This window comes from Gobius niger (assembly GCF_951799975.1).
Source record: "Gobius niger genome assembly, chromosome: 17".
NCBI lineage: Eukaryota > Metazoa > Chordata > Actinopteri > Gobiiformes > Gobiidae > Gobius > Gobius niger.
Window position 1 is genome coordinate 14,959,915 of NC_136868.1, and position 13,244 is coordinate 14,973,158.

Genomic DNA, 13,244 nt, shown 5'->3' on the forward strand with positions numbered 1-13,244 from the left:
CATGACGGCACTTCAGACCCGAATTAACACCTTTTTGAGTGACAGTGCAGGATTTTAGAGGCAGTTGTGGTGAATATGTCTGGGCTCATTCTACACCTTAGGACATTGGACATAGGACATGTAGAGGGAGGAAAATACTTAATTTTAACATTTTTAAACATGCTGAGTCACTTTGGTTTTCAGAGCTCGAGAGTGAAGCGAGTTCCCCAAGACCCGACTCCTCTGTGTTTCGTAAAACTGGCACAAACACATTAGCCACAATGGTAAAACTACGAATCCTTGTTTCTTTCCTGGTAGCGGTCAACATCTCCAGCCCAACTCTGGCAAAGAAACAAATTATTTGTACGTCCACAGTGTTTTGGTTTCACGCCATTCGCAAATGTTTACTTCCACTGGACCAGTACTGACATTTTTTCATCTGGATCTAAACTGTTAATGAGCGTTTTGTTTTTCTTGGCAAATATCGCACAATTGTCCCCAGAAGCCCTGCGCCTGCTCATTTACCCGGCGCATAGGGCAGCTGTGTGTTCACCGGGGACGACGCAGAGGTAATAAATCCTAATGGAGTTCATGAGAGTTGAAATAAAAGGTTCTTTGTGTGTGGGGCGTGTGCGTATGTGAGACAGAGACCTGACCAACACACTGTGCCGCTCTGCCCCTCCGGCTGCTGCTGCCATATTCACAACAAAGGCCTGCATGAAGGCGGCACACAGGGAGACAAGGCACACAGGGAGCGTTACTGACGGTCACACAGGGAATGATGTGTGCAACTGTTCCAGCCTTTTACTTTTTAAGCCCTATTTTGACTCAATTTGATGACAAAACGAATTGCTTCATTGTTGCTATTGTTTAAATTTAATGGGAAATAATTTTTTGAAATGGTTTAGTAAAATGCTAAAGTACAGTATAATCACAGAGGCAAATAAGATGTGGCATCAGACAAACCTATCATTTGTAGTTTGGTTAATAATTAAACTTTGTAACAATGTTTCATTATTATTACTGCGGGGAAAAGAAATCATGTTTACGATCTTGTTGATATAAAACGTGCCTATCGGGGTCTTTAAAATAAAATCTTTCTTTTTTTAAATAACAAAAACTATGCAAAATATTTTTCGTTGGGCAGTTAAAAAAAGTCCGAATCATATTAAATATGCTACCGCTTCTAAACTAATCCTCTATTAAAGGCACTATGCGGAGTTTAAAAGTGTTAAAATTAAATATTTTCATCCATGTTCCAGTAATGTCCTAACATGTAGAATGTAGAATATATATATATATATATATATATATATATATATATATATATATATATATATATGACTTCCACACAGTTGACCCCGGTTCGAATCCCCGTTGGGGAAATGGGCTGCCAGTGTGGGTCCTTAGGCAAGACCCTTCACGCTACTGCCTACCTCATACAATGATGAGAGACAATGAAATGAATGACATGCCGGCTCAGACGTCGCCCGGCCAAACAAGGTCTGCGTCAGGTGCTGGGGAACCAGAGCACCTCGATGTAAAATGGGCTACTGGAACAAGGCGGAAATGGGAGAGATGCGAGAACAGGGCTCTGATGGAATGCTACTACTCCAGTAACCCTAGTCAGAGGGGCTACATGCAGAGGATGTGGGAGAAATGGTTACTTCGAACCCCACAGTCCAAACTCACGGCGAAACAACTAGTAGCTCAGTGTTCCAACATTCATAAACGGCAACTGATATCACAACTTGAGATTGACGAGGTACAACACCAATGCTCCGGCAACGGGGAGCCAGGACACCAGGTCAGAGGGGGGTTAACACCAGCCCCCACAATGGAGATTGGGTACGAAGCCCCAATAAGCGCCATCACGCTGAACGAGGCAGCGACTGACCTGAAAAATAAGATCATGGCAAAAATGTCCAGCAGGCAACCCCGAAGCCAATTACAGAGGCTAAGAGAAGTACTGTCAGAAAGTCTCCTAGAAGATGTGAATGCAGCTCTGAAAGCAATTCCTACATCAACCATCACTGAAACCAATGAGCTGATATACTCCACAGCAGCAGTGATCCTAGAGACGCTTGGCTATCGTAAGAGCAACCAATCAAGAGCTACGTCTAAAAAAAAATATGATTATATTATTATTTCCACAAATAAAACAATTCATCACATCACACTTGTAGCCTAGATCAGCCGCGCTCACACAAACTGCGCAGGATGGACAAGTGGGAGGGCATCCGACTATGCCATTTTTGTAATCGCTGAGTGTAATAATCAAAATCGTAATTGAATTTCAATTAATTTCACAGCCCTAACATTGAGTTAATATGAATTCTAATATTGGCATATGTTTTGACAATTTGCAGAATGTCTCTCTCAGCTCCAAACTGTTATTACTAAGCAGCAGATCTCCATATAATAATATATAATAATAATCTGTGTCGTACCATCACTGTAATAAATCTAGCCATAATTGCTGGCCCTACTTTGCTCTACATCACTGGCACACACTCACATTTTATTGTAGGAATGTATTTACTGCTGAACAGAATATTGGAAACACTAATTAACAGGTTGATTATTACACCAAACTACAGGGAAAAAAACAAATTCCGCTTTTGCTCAATTAAAGTAAATAAAAGATGGAATCGCGAACATGTTTCCTGAAGCAGCCCACCGTTTATCACCATGTCTCTGCACACGTCATTCAGAGATGACTGTGTGGCAGCGCCGCTCTGTGACAAGCCCTAACAGGGATGCCGCTCAGTGGAGTGTGGCGCGCACATTTATAACACAGCGGACATACTGTAACACGGGAGCCACTGAGCGCAAATAAGTGACAATAATCTACAGCAGGTCAGGTTCAGGCGGAGTTTACCTGAGGAATGTGTCTGAGCGTGCGGGACGCTGAGCCAACACACAGCTGCTGCTCTGATCAGCTGCTCTTGACATGTGTTCACACATGCTGTGTTTACACGGACACAGACAGAAGATGTTCTTCACGGGAATTTAACGGAGTAGAATCTCTTCTGTTGAACTTGCCTTCGGATTTTGCTGATCGATTTTCAAAGACAGAACCACATTTTTTATTTGGCTTTTCCTGCATGATATTATTTGGTAACAATCAAAACATGCTCCAATTATATATGCTTATATATTTGAGACAGAATTATGAGCGGTTATACTACTAACACAAGAATCATTTCAGTTTTACACACAAGCACAAAACACATAAGACCCCATGGATCATTATGTTCAAAGGATATTATATAGCTAAAATAAAAAATACTTTGTTAAGTGTGACATCACACACAATAATAAACTACTTCCGGGTCCAAACTGTTGAGAGCTCCATAGGTAAACACATCAGAAAAACACAACTTAATCTGAATGTCCTGCTGAAATAACAACAGATAAAATCCCCCAAACTGTTTAACCCCTAATTCAAATAATATGGCTCACCATTTCTGCAAGCAAAATGAAGATATTTATATAAATAAGCCTTCATCGTGTATGGAAAAAACAATAATAATTTGATAATTAATGCCAGATGAGCATTACTAATGAAAATCCAGAGTAAATGTAATATTTCTTTCTATTATAGTGAACAGGGCTAAAGCTCCGTTGGACCCAGAAGTGGAGCGATGACATCATCACTTAACACACGTATTGCAGTATTTCGTTTCGTCCACATAGCGTAATTGCCTAACTCATTTTTGTTTAGTTTTTGGAAAACAACAAAAAGACGTTTTTTAGGAAACACATTATTTTTCCATTGCAACAATACAAAATGACTTAGGCAATTATGCGGCAAACAATTTGCCAACGATAATCATTCAAATTGTCATTTTGATTTGATTAGTTGTGCAGAGTTTGCAGTGACATTAAATACAAGTTCATTAGCATTGTTAGGTCTGCACGCAACTCAAACCCAACAAACTAAACATTTCTTTTCAAACCCCATACGTTGCACTCGTATAATGTCCTTTGGCCTCATTCCCCCATCCCGCCCACAAATGCGTCAACTATCAGCCCCAGGCCGGGTGTTTCTTAGCAACAGAAAAATGTCTGTCATTTGCCGTGGCTGTCACTCGAGCAGACCGCTGAGGATAATCAATAGTGATTATAATAAGAGAGGGCCAGATAGCCCCTTCCTGTAAGGCGTCTCAATACTGGAAACCAGCTAACCCCCCGCTCCTCCTTATCTGCACAGAGACAGGGAGAATCAACAATCAGGGCCCGTTTAGGATATGAGAAGCATGGACATAATTAGGGGAAGTACACGGAGGACAACACAGTGCTCACAGAAACCATCATTTCATAAAATCACATCCTCATCAGGATTCGAGCCTGTCACTTGTTATAGAGGAGCACTGCGAGAGTGTCATTTGTGGGAAAGGTAATTTTATAGCGCTGTAACTGAATATAGTGCAGAACCATTCCCGCTTTTATTAGAGATGGTCACATGACATGATTGTCTTCCAAATGAATTGCTTTTGTCTCAGAGCGGAGTGCTGTCCTGGCTGCAGCTGCTGAAAATGAAGCCTCTGCAACGAAGAGGTCCTTGAGGTCTGGCAAACTGTACAAGGTGATCAGGGACATTGCTGCAGAAGGTGAAAAAAAATACAACGGTTCCAAAAGTTCTTACATCAAGTGCCACCAATGAAATATATTTGATGCCACTGGATCTATACCAGGTTTATGACGGGACTAAATCAGGTCTGAGTGAAATATGACCAAACCATAAAGGGCGTAGCTCTACATGAGGACGAGGCAAAAGAAGGACAGAAATGGCACTATCTCTAAAGTGAATCTGGATGCTTGTGGTTCTAAACTGCTGTAGTTTCGTATCCCACCTTCAGTGTATCGTGTCAAGCTTTGGCCCAAGTAAAAATATCAGTTTGAACTTATGATGAAAAAATATTTTGGTGGTTTGACCCTATCGTAGTACAGGATTTTACTTTATCAACAGTTTATGGCAAAGCAATAAAAGTAAGCTGTCTCTGTGCGTTGTCCCTTAAATAAAGATTAAAGTAAAGCAAAGCAAAGTAAAGTGAAGTAAAGTAAGCAGAAAAGCAGTAATGAACAAACTTCCACTCATACTGGTCCAAAGAACTAAAAGCAGAGTCCTGGGAAGAGTCTCTGGTCAGTTTCCCCGCTCTAGTGATGATTCAATCTTGATTTCAAGCAATCCACATTACTTTGAAATCAAGATTGAATCATTTTGCGATTGCTCAGTCGGTGCCATTACTGCACAAGTATTTCTCCCTAATCTGTTAAACCTATCGTTCCTTCAAAGGTGAACCCCCCCCTCCCCTTCCTCCTCTACGTCGTGGGTGGCCCAAAAAAGCTCATTCAAGTCAATTCTTCATAACCACTAAAGCGTGGACTCGAAACGTGGCGCACAAATCACAGCGAGACGCAGAAAAAAGAAACTTCAGGCGCCGAATCCCTTAGGCTGCTGTCTCCGTGTTGGACAAAGGTTCGCAACAGTCTGCTCCTGTCACTTCAGAGCACCGTCTTTGTGTGACGGGAGCGGGAGCGGCAGGTGAGTTGTCAAGCGTGCGCGGAGGAGAGGAGCCCTGCCACAGCACATGAGGATCACAGAGGGAAGTGCCAGGGCCCTGAGCAGCTGCTAAGTCACGATTAGTGCTCACGAGGTCAACCACCTCCGCCGCTGCATGTGAGCCAGCCGCTATGCAAACTTCCACATTTGCATCCGCACACAATGGAAATTATGAACATGTGTTTTTAGAGTTAAATGACAGTTTGCGGACACCTAACTGGACAGACATTTACATTTTTTGGGGTGACTTCTGCATATGTTTTAAGGACTAAAGGCGATTATCACTAGTATGGCAATTGTCCTGTCTCTATCCATCCATCTATTTCCAACCATAGTGATTTTGTGATTTTGATTTGATAGCAGTGAATCAAATCTCTGCATTCACTGATATCGTTCACAGATTTAAGCATTTAAATCTTGTGCCAGTATTTCATTCGCTTGGGCACATTATATATCTTTGGCTCCCTGGACTCTCTTTCGTGTGTCAAAGCATGCACTGAATTTAGTAAAACAAGGTGATGACGATGTGCGTATGTGTTTCAGTATTACGCTCAAAGTCAAAACACGAGGAACAGCAGCGCAGATTTCTGTAGAGGTGAACGCTTCAAAGAAAACTCAATAGATTTGCGTCACAATGGCCGGCTTAAGTACTTCCTAACAAGTGACTCTCGGAGGCACACAAACAACTTCACAAGGAAAATATTGACTTCTTTTTGCAGGGCTCCTTCATAAAAGGCAAGACAGAGAAATAATGACTATAATGGTTTGCATGCGGTCATTTATGGCGCTTTGACGCTTCTACTGATATAGAAAAGTAAAAATACATAGAGACCTTTTACCATTAAGTAGAGGTCCCATCATCAGAGCAGGAAGACACACTAATTAGGCAGTAAGCAATGAAAAGAATAAAAACCACAGTAGCCAGTGAGCAAGAACGTCAAGCCCTCACAGCAATGACTTGTCTGAATGTAAAAGCAGATACTAATCTCTGCCAACTCCAAAGAATAAGTAGGTCACGTTACTGTTTATAATATTGATGTGCTGAATGCAAATGCGAGGTTAACGGTCAATGTTATCAAGAGACTGTGCCTGCCTTCATTTACGTCGTCCATGGGCAGCTGTCAGTTCAACAATCATTCAACTTGATGCAGAGCCGCCACTCACCACCGATCGAGGCCCATATAAGCATCTCGGTAATCGGGTTACAAACGATCCCCGGGCCTGTTAGCTGGTTATGATTGCCCCGCGCTGGCTGGATTCATTAGCGGCTACGATAAAATATTCATAAAAGGAACAAGTTCCCGCAGAAACACAGAGGAGCGCATCATTCAAAACAGCCTGCATTATTAATTAGCACCTTTTCTTGAACACAGAAGTGTGCGCACAAACAGCTTTAAGCACAGAGGAACGTTGCAAATCTCTTTTATCCGGTAAGCGCAGAGTCACAAAAAATGGATGAGGGATGGACATGAATTGACTAAATGTACCCAGAACACGATATTAAGCTTTAAAAGGTCTGTTGTTATTGCATTTTGCTCTGTCAAATATTCATCAGCGAGAACAGAAGGAGTCGACATCAGAGGTTCACAGCTGGTATAGCTTTAATTTACTGTGCATGTATTTCAATGTGTCATGACAAGTGACAACTCAAGGTTTTCTTGGTTCAAGCATTCGTCATAAGGCTGATCAAAACTCGCAATTTGAGAAGAGGAGTAACGCACACCAAAAGTGGTAACAGAGGTGCAGATGTTGAGGAAAATCTTTAAAAAAAACAGCATCACGCATGTTTCAGCATAGCCTTCTTCAGAATCTGAAGAAGGCTATGCTGAAACGTAATCTTAAATGCTGTTTTGTTCTTGGTTTTTTACCAAACAACCAAGAACCATTGGTCTAGATGACGTAACCTCCCATTTAAAGGGGCAAGATGCAAGTTGGCCATTTTATACTCACTACCGCCACCTGAGGTCATGCGTGTAACTGCACCTTCTATGTTAAGCTCGTGCATGACGGCAACTTGGACCCGAAGTAACAACGTTTTCAGTGACAGTGCAGGATTTTAGAGGCAGTTGTGGTGAACAGGTCTGGGCTCATTCTACACCTTAGGACATTGCTGGAACATGAAGGGGGAGGAAAATACATAATTTTAACAGTTTTAAATTAAAACTCTGTATAGTCCCTTTAAAGACCAGGTTGCACAATAAAAAAATTAAAAAAAGAATTAATTGCAATTTTTCTGACTGAAGTACGACAACTGCAATAAGATTTGCAATTTATGTTTTAAAATCAAATTTATTGTGCACATTTCATACTTGTCCAGAGGCATAGTATTTGAGAGAGGACTGAATTATGGCATATGAAACTAACACAAGCATCTGATGCATTTTACTTTTAGAACAAGTTTTTAAAAGGTGTGATTGTGTTGTTATTTTGTTGTGTGCACATTTGATCCTTCGGATCAATGTTACTGCCTTTGCTATCGTATTGTCTTCAAATAATTGTCTGTGAAAAACAAAAGGGGTTTAAATGACTTCTCCTGGCATTCAAAGATCAAGCTACTTACTTGGGCAAAACGATTAATCTCCATTAGATTTTCATCGTTTCTCTCCGAGTGGCCGTTCAGCACCACTTTACCCCAGTGATGAATACCTTTGAACCCACAAACACCAGCTGATGAGACATTAACGTGATTTATCCACAAAGAGGGGACTTAATTGAGCTCTCGTGGCCTTGGCGGAGGCTTTTGTTGTGGTAAATGAAAGGAAGGGGTGAGGAGCGAGGGAGTAGGAAGCAAGGAGGGAGCGCGCAGGTGAATGCAGAGGGCGCAGTGAGCTGTAGTGGAGAAGATGACACACAATGGCTTCCAGCAGCTCGATAGCGCTCATTTAAGGAGCAGTCCGTTTGCTGGTGCTGCCGTCACCAGGAATAGATCAAAGGCTGCTGCTGCTTCAAAGATCCACTTAACTCTGCCTCGAACCGTTTCCTCTCTCTCATTTCTCCACAACACACCAATGACACTGGACTCCTCAGGCGGCTGCAATTCCTGACTATTGTTTCTGACCGCTGGGTTAAAACACAACACTGCTTTCTTATCTCCTCGTTTTGTTTTGCCAAACTTTCGTAACTTGGACAATGTTCAGCTGATAAGATTTAATATTTGCCAAATAAGTACGAGACGTACTGTTATATATTTGCATGGTTGGTCTTACTGCAGGATTTTACATTAGAGCGTCAAAACATGAGCAAAACAAGAGGGACCCATGAGGACTTGAACTGAGTAACAGCAATTGTTCGTTTGCTGTTTTTTTCAATAGCCAAATATTGTTTGGGTTAGAAGAAATGTTGATTACTACAGAAGTAAACACTATTTGTTTACTTTACATAGTAGCCCCGCCCGTATATCTCTTTTCTTCTATTTGTTTACTTATATCTTTACTATTTACTTATCTATTTGGGCATATGCGTTTCCTAAACAGTGGTTCAATAAGGTTGGCAACATAGGCCTTTAAAATAAACCTCACTCCAGTTCTCGCAGCTTATGTGAAACAAGTGCTTCCAGGACTCCAGGACAATTTATTTTAATTTTTTTCCATTTTATTCTGCTTTGTCCAAACCAGGTGCTGTTACTACCGCAAGAATGCTTACTCGTCCTGCTGATTAAAAAGCTAGTAATAATTGTGATTGACTAATATAGTGTCGATTGACTGTGACATTGTTGAAGAAGAAGCAGAAGCAGAAGAAGAAATAAAAGAAACCAATAAAACCAATGGACTTTTCACAAAATTTTAAACACAGAAAACTCAGCATCAGCAAAAGGTTCACCTCAACAACATACCGAATGTACTATCTTTAAAATAATGAAGTTAGCTCGATACAGTTCGCATTCGATTAACTTGAAAACTTTCCGTACAGCTACATTCTCTGATGCTTATCGCTGAAGAATTCCTCACGCCTGCAGCACTGACAGAGCAGCCGTTACATACATTGAGCTCTGCCTTGTTCTTTTCCAGAGGCTGTTTGCTGTATCCCCGGTTGACCCCTGTACAGATCCTGAAGCTGATTGGACACAGCTGGGTCCCTGTTTTCACCCAGACGCCTCCCGATGCTTAAACGTCCACACTCAGACGTTACACCACCCGCTGACGCTCGGATAAACAAAGAGGCAAAAAGGAATGGGTCTGAATGCATAAGAAACCAGTTAAGCTTTTAGTTCAGCAAGTTGGGGTGTTTGTCCACTGCAGCCTCTTCACCTTCTGATAGCTTAATACTATTATCAGGGTAATTCACTATTTTATGTATCAATTCTGCATATTAGTCTCAGTGCAAAAGCCCATTCAGTTCAGAGAGCAGGAGGAGATATTTTAAAGACTTATTCCTCGTGTCTTTAAAAAACTCACCCTTGTGCTATGGCTGCCAGGATGGTTTCCTACAGCCTGATTTCCTCCGAAGCAAATCCTGAAGGCCCAAACAACACGCAATGAAGGATCAAATGACAGATGATTCATATACAGGACAAAGAAGTTAGTGAATCCTGCAGTCTATCTATAAAGGAGGCGTCATTATCGAAGCGGATCAAGTTTCTGACGATTTGCGAACTTCTCCTTTGGGAAACAAATATCATTTAGGATGTAAACCTTTTCTGTTCACCTGAGAAATAAGTAATACATTTCAAACAATGAAACTGTGCCATGAGGTAAGGAGGGTCAAGCTAGTAGGGCGAGTAGGGCATAGAGTCAGAGATGTGAACTGTTCGTCATTCTCAAAAGGGCTGAGATCTGAAGTTAATTGTAATGGTAAACATTTTGGTGCAGTTGGAGACTGTTGAAGTATTGAACATACCATTTAGGTCTGAGTGAGTATTTTAATTACAGACTGTAGTATTTGATAACTTATGAGTTACTGTGAATAATGACTAGTTATAATAATGACTGAATATTCTTTTTAGAAGGATGTTACTACACGCTTACAATAGTGCATTTTCAAGAACATGCTGCTGCTGAACCCTTCGCATTTAGCCTCGAGGAAGGGCTATGTCGTGGTTGGACGGTTAACTTTACATAAAACAACAGTTCACTGGTCACATATCCTACAACTGTCATAGAGTCTGACCCAACATCCGGTTGTGTTTAATACATGAGCTATTATCAAATACCAGATTCCAGGAAAGCAGGAACTGAATGAAACTTATTACCTTGATGTGTAAGTACCCTCCCCCCAGCCCACATTTCATACCCTCCGCCCCAATCAGCCTACAGGCTATAAATGAGATTTATCACTAGCATCAATGAGGGAGCAGAGGAGAGGCCCAGCACACACGAAACAAGAGAGGAGACAGTGTCACGGAGCAGGGCTCAAGCCACAGAGGCCATGGATCCCAGCACTTTGAACTAACCTCTATCAAACCGACTCGAGGCACAACGTAAATCTTAACTGCTTCAAACAAAAACAAATAACAGCCTCACATGGCGGCATTAAGGTAGAATGTTGACAAACGTGATCTCTGCCTGGACTCCCTTGAGCTAAAACGTCGCAATGAGAAGTTGAGCAAGACAATCATGTACTTTTAACACATACCTAAGTATGCACTAGTATCTAGTTTAACATGTTTAATTAAGGAGTATCTCACTAGACTCCACAGAAAACAAACAACATGACTGACTTCGGTTCAGTTAATCAGACAAAGTGTCTTAGCAAACAAACTGGGCTGAAAGCAGGACTGGACAGCAAATGACGCCAAGGCCATTGGGCACGTCCCTCTGGGTTAATAGCAGCCCCCAACAAAAAGCAAGGGCCAAGCATGCCATTCACTTTACAGTCATCAAATAGTCTCCCCATCAACAAGTCGGAAATAACATAATTGGATAAATAGCCAGTCTCCAAGGTAACCTCCAATAAGTCAAGGCTGGTATGAGGCTAGCCTTAGCTGCAGGCAATGCACTCAGTGGAAACGAGGGAGTGAAAATTGCAGGCAGACAAAAAAAAATAGAGGATCAGGTTTTCATTTCCTTCTGGACCCTCCTTGCTCTATTAATCTGACTAAAAGCATGTGAGGTGATGGTAAACCATTGAATACAATTATATGTAAACCATTTAGTGGCTGTCATACAAACATGTCTTAGTGACTAAACCCCCACTTGGCAAAATGATGCATTTACAGTGGCATTTGATAAAGACAAAGTGAAACTAACACAGGGTGAATGCCTCCAATGATGTTCTCCCACACAGATTACTTTTTGAGTTAACCCATAATTAAAGCTGACGAAATAAACAGCTATTACTTGTGTAACATATTTAATATTATTTGTTTTAAAATCCATAGTACAACAATATGATAGACTTTGTAATGAATTATAGTTGAATAATAGTAAAAGTAGGCCTGATCAGCTCGATACCGGTCAGAGAAACTGCTCTGCGCGAAGCACAAAGAACAGCAGCCGCTGCTCCAGTAGCTGATCCGGCTCGTACTGTTAGCATGTTAGACGACAAACAAAGCCAATTACAAAACAAATGCAGCAGATTGCACCGCATATTCCTTTTATCGGAAATGTTTCGCAGAATAAACGTTGAACAATGACACATATCTCGAAATCACACCGTTTTAGTGACATAAAAGGGCAGTTTTCCAGCTGAAAGTGCTAGCTTCGTTAGCATAGCAGCAGCCGTCTTCAGGCTTGGGTTTGCTTGTTTTGTAGTCGATGTAACGTTCATTAATGAAGCCATGTAACCCCACACCTATTGAAAAACTGAAATAACATTCATGATCATTTCGCTCTTGCTACAGCGACACATAAAAGGGCAAATACATGTTCCGCGATCCCAGAGAGGGCAGATTGTATCGGCTTATTACAAAGTAACTAACGCTACAGCTTTTTAGCCTGATGATTGCTTTTCTGTTTTTCCGTCCACACTTGTCTCATTCGCCACTACGATGGGTTTAGGATTCTTGATCTTTTGACCCGTTTTAGTACACAACAGATCAGCACTGGTGTCGCCTGTGGTCGAGATCGTGCGAGCCGTAAAGAGCTCCCTGGTCGCTTCTTGTTATTGGGAAACACTGCCGATGTGTCGCTCGCTTTTGGCACAATCCTCGAAGAACACTCACCTTTACTCTTTTACGTATTCCCGATCCAAAGGCCTTTGACATGGGCTCCTTTTAATCGAAGGCTGGCACGAAATGAACTGAGATCCAATTTTTTATCCAACTTATCTTCATCTAGTTGTTTTCTCCACTTCCTTATTGAGACGGTGCCATTTTGAAAAGCGAAAAAATATTTCCGCCGCTGTCGTCACGCGCAGGGCCGCTTGTTGATCGCAGCTCCAAACTGAGCCACAGTGGACCAGAGTTCACCGCGAGCAGGGAAACTCACATTGTTCTACACTTGCTAGCTTATTTTATTTCAGGTTAGTTAAAAAAAAATATATACCCTACATTTTTTGTGAGTGACAGTTTCAGTGGCCTTGTATGGGACTATTAGTATAAAATAGTAACATCAATTCTAACCATGGATCGAGATTATAACTCGTGAAAGCATTTTAAAGCATAAGATTTAAGAGTAGCACACGCAACTGTCCAGATTACTAGCAATATTATTTATTTATCTAAGCCTATTTATTTATTTATTTATTTATTATTGGCTACATTGAACTTGCTTTAGAACAACAAAGTAATATACAGTGGCTTACTGCACGTACTATTTTT

The 13,244-nt window shown here is 41.3% G+C and overlaps 1 protein-coding gene across 2 annotated transcripts in view; it reads right to left on the bottom strand.

Annotated features, from left to right (window-relative positions):
• Positions 1 to 12,813, bottom strand: part of sbno2b (strawberry notch homolog 2b) — a 58,562-nt gene extending 45,749 nt beyond the window's left edge. For both annotated transcript variants that reach the window (XM_079574660.1, XM_079574659.1), the window contains exon 1: positions 12,648 to 12,813. The gene's annotated coding sequence lies outside the window, so the exon portion shown is untranslated. The remainder of the gene's footprint in view (positions 1 to 12,647) is intronic.
• Positions 12,814 to 13,244: the final 431 nt, after the last annotated feature.